The sequence below is a fragment of the Manis javanica genome, chromosome 6 (genome assembly GCF_040802235.1).
Source record: "Manis javanica isolate MJ-LG chromosome 6, MJ_LKY, whole genome shotgun sequence".
NCBI lineage: Eukaryota > Metazoa > Chordata > Mammalia > Pholidota > Manidae > Manis > Manis javanica.
Window position 1 is genome coordinate 61,241,929 of NC_133161.1, and position 4,370 is coordinate 61,246,298.

A 4,370-nucleotide genomic window follows, 5' to 3' on the forward strand; every position below is an offset into this window, starting at 1 on the left:
ATCTTTTGTTATCATTTTACATAAGAGTATCTGTCAATAAAGAGAATTTAAAGAAGCTAGAGGGGATGAATTAAACTTGCCTAGTAAGTCCAAGAAACTTGGACAAACTGGACAAACAGGATCAAAAACTCAATCCTTTTCAAGTGAAAAAGTTTTTGAATTTACTCAGACTAGGATGACAGAATCACGCATGTTAAATAAGATGTATGTTTGAACTATCCACATTTGGGAGATTATAGAGGTAAAAATATCTTGAGGAAACTAAATCCAGTAAAAGTCATGGAATCATGCAGAATTTGGGTGAAATGTCTGAGTTCCCCTCAAGCTATAAGCAAAAGCGAACACAAAACCAATTAACTACCACCTTGAAGATTCCTTGGCTAGAGCGCAGGTGTGGGGCAATCAGAACAAACACAGGACTTCATGTTAATTTGGGTAAGTGAGCTCTTGAGTATTATAATTTAGAACCCTGTTGGGTACTTCAGTTAGAAATGAGCATCTAATAACAAAGAGGCAAGGATATTTTAACTTCTAATCTGTGGCCCAGCCAACTTCAGCAAGGGCAACTTCAGGAATCTCAGATTACAGCCAGTGCTGCTTGACCATTTTCATTGTGCTTAATTTGAGTTGACTGTGTAGGCATGAAGCAATAAAATGGAAATATACTTGCCCAAGCTTCTTGATGTCAGAAAAGCTATGTATTGGTATTTTGATTAGGAAAAGATGGTAGGCACCCTAATTATTAGTGCAGTATTTAATGTGATTCTCTGTGATGTTCACATGTATGATGTTTACATGTTTACATCTCTGTGATGTCAAATGAGGTTTCATTAAAAGTTACTAAGAACATGGAAATTATTCTGTAAGCCCATCTCTGATAATGTGATATTTAAAAAAATCTAATTTCTTAAGAGGTATATTTCAAGATCAGCTTATTAAATAGCTCTTCTAGACTAGATCTTTGCTTAGAGCAATCTTCACAAATTAGCCCTCAAAACTGGATTTTATCATTCCCCTTTGATAACCATTACTATCAAAAGCTGAAACAGTTCTCAGAATGTGCTACCTGTCACAGAGTCCTCTAACCCTGCTTAGCACATTATGTTGGCCTACATGCTCTAACTCCAGGTGGTCTTGAAAAATTATTGAGTCCCCTATACCCTATGAAAGTAAGTTATTCCCCAATGAACCTTACATTCACCTCTTCCCCAGCCTAACATCATCAAAGTACATTTCTACATATATTCCGCCAGCCCCTGTTGGTATCTATCGAATGTCTACTACCAGTTCCTTTGGAGTATAGGCTGCTACTTACTGACAGAGGGCTTATACTTTCCTGCTCAGGCTGTTCTACAGCTTGACTTTTGTTGTAGGCCTAGGAACAATGAGTGGTGGTGGTAACATATCTTGTGGAAAACAGACATCATCTTGGAAGCCATCTGCTTTCAAAAAGTTACTATACGGTGCCCCTGTGGCAATGCAGAAAGCACTTCTGCCACACAGGAGGTTCTGGGAGACTTATTTTCAAACTTATCCACTGAAATGTCACTGTCCAGATTTCAAAATTCCACCCCTTCCTCACTAGAACCCCATCTTTCACAGCAAATCTGTTGAGGCTGGGAATTTAGCCTCCTTCTTATTATACAATCAAATCTTAGGCTTGATGTCCAGCAAGTCTACCTGTGGCTGCAGAAAATAAAATTCTTTTTTTTTTTTTACAGCTGCCATACGGGCTTCTGGATAACTTTTAAGTTTATATTAAACTACACCATGCCTGTCATTTCCCTGTCAAAGTCTCCTGTGCCACTAAAAGCATTTATCTTTAACATTATCATTGTTCCGTAATGAACAAGTGCCACAGGTACTTGATGTCAAAATGTCTTTCCTCTAACTGCACTTCTTCCCAAATAACCACAAGTTAAATTTTGAAGTTATTATGATGTCATGGCATGCCAGAAGTTAATAGCACACCACTACCACCAGCAAAGGATCCTTATTTCTTTTATACAAGCGAGCAATTCATTTTCAAGTTTTGCTATAAGGGTTCGCTTTCTTGAACCACTGAGGTTTCCTGGAAAACAGACTCTCAGGTGAGGATTAACTATTAGTAATTTATTTGAAAATATAATTCCAAGAAAATAAAGGAGGAAATGAAACTGTGTGATGTAGGAATGCCCTGGCTTTTGCTTCCTGATCAGACGCACGTGGCCTATCTTAATGAGAAATCTACAGAAAGGGTAAATGGGGAAATTGTGCCTCAGAAAGGTCCATCAAAGGGAGAAAGTGACAGATAATTCATCAGTCCTGTTTTATCTCCTCTCTTCCACTGGTCAAAGTTCTCCCCAGTTAGATTTAACCCCTTGGCTTTGGCCTTATCGTCCAGCCCCTTTGGCATCTACTTGGAAGAAAAACTATGCCTTGCCACATATGATGTTTTATCCAGCTCCAGAGTGATAAAAGATACCAAAGACTGAAGATGCCATTGGGCTTAGGTAGCAAAACCACTTTGGCTGGCAAGCAGGTGGCCATTCATGGTAAAGGCTGGGTGGAATATTTTACTTGAGGCTCCAGGAGACAGTTGAGTCAAGAAAATCCAAAAAAGTGCATAGCACATGCTACTGAAGTTTGCAAGAGTGATGAATTTAAAAAAAGAGCAATTGACAGATATTGCCTTCCATGCCCAATATTTAAGACCATTTATAATCCCAAGGAACTAACGCTTGGTGACAATACCACATGCTCCAGTAAGCAGTTAAGAAAGTTGAGAAGCAGAGAGTTGTATTGGTTAAGCTTCTTGACCACTTTGCACATTATTGGAAAGGAGATGTTTGCCCATTCATCAGGGCTAAAGACCATATTATACAGCAATGAAGTAGAAAACAAAATGTTTGGAAATATAGATAAGGTCTCCTAGTTTGAGTAAAGCCATTCAAGATCTGGCTATTTGACCAAAGACTTCATCTTATAACATCTTTCTATTACTGAAATATGGGTAAGAGAGGCAAGAACTTGCTAAGAGCAGTGAGAGAGAAGGAAACAGATCTACAAAAGGTGACATAAGTCACTAGCAAAGGCTGTGGCTTGTGCACTATAGCAGTGCTTCCCAAATTTTAATGTGCATACAGATTATCTAAGTATCTTATTAAACACAGATTCTGATTTGGGGTCTTGGGGTGGGATTTAAGATTCTGTAGTTCTAAAATATTCCCAAATGATTACAATGCCAATGGTCTGATGATCACATATTGTAATATTAAAAGATACTATGTAGAATTAGTGACAATTACTGATGATATGTAACACTACAGAGGAAATCTTGAGAGAGCCTTGTTTCCGGAAACAGGACTAAGTTCTGTTTTATAGTCTGATAAGGGGCAGATTTCTGAGATAGCATCACAAAATGGACAAAGCCTATCTGTTACCAAGGTGTGGTGAGAGGCATAGGGCAGATGGATTTTAATCAAAAAAACAAACAACTGTCTATACTATTGTGAAGGCAAGGAAATCTAGGGAAAGCTGGGAAATAGCAAAGGGGCTTAAGGAATGAACTACTCTTGGCACCAAAATAGAAGATTCATGCCTACAAATGGGATTACAGCCCTGCATCCAAGCAGAAAGCAGAGGTGACAATGGAGATGGAAGGAATTTGGGTCTCAGTATTTCTGGATTGTTGGTCACAGGTGTCTATAGTTTTAAATTCCCTTAAATAGAAAAATGTTATCCAAACTCATTATGGAAATTAAAGAGATTAATGTAGTCTGAGTAAAATAATCAGAACTCTCTCAGTTCTTTGGTTGTCTTGTTACAATTCCCTGACAACCTAGAAACCTTCAGAGAAGAGAACACCGTCAAAGTTATAAGCCCAGATCTGAGAAACTGTGTGTGTGTGTGTGTGTGTGTGTGTGTGTGTGTTGGGGCCGGAGGTTAATTTGCAAGATCAACTTTTACTGCCTTAAAACATTTGCCTAGTGCTTTGGGTAGCAAATTTCTACAGAGGCTTAGATGAATAAAGGAGCAGAAAAGAAAACAATTCTTCTGTTATCCATTTGTTCTTTGGAAACAAATCCAACTGGATCCTCTAAATTAAATTTTAAAAACTGTGTTTCTAGGCTATTTCAATAAAGAGTAAAATAAAGAAAAAAAATTGAAGGGGATGCTATAAATAAAGACTAAGCATATTCCCCCCTACATAGACAGGGTGAAGTCTTAAAACAGATCTTCAAGACCCACAACACCCAAGACACTTTGTAGAGGTCTACAAAGACTGCAGATTTTAACTGTACTTTGCCAGGTCATACTAACATCTTGATAAAAATCATCATGCTGAGTGCCTACGTACACATGTTTCCCTCACTGTGCAGAAATAGAAT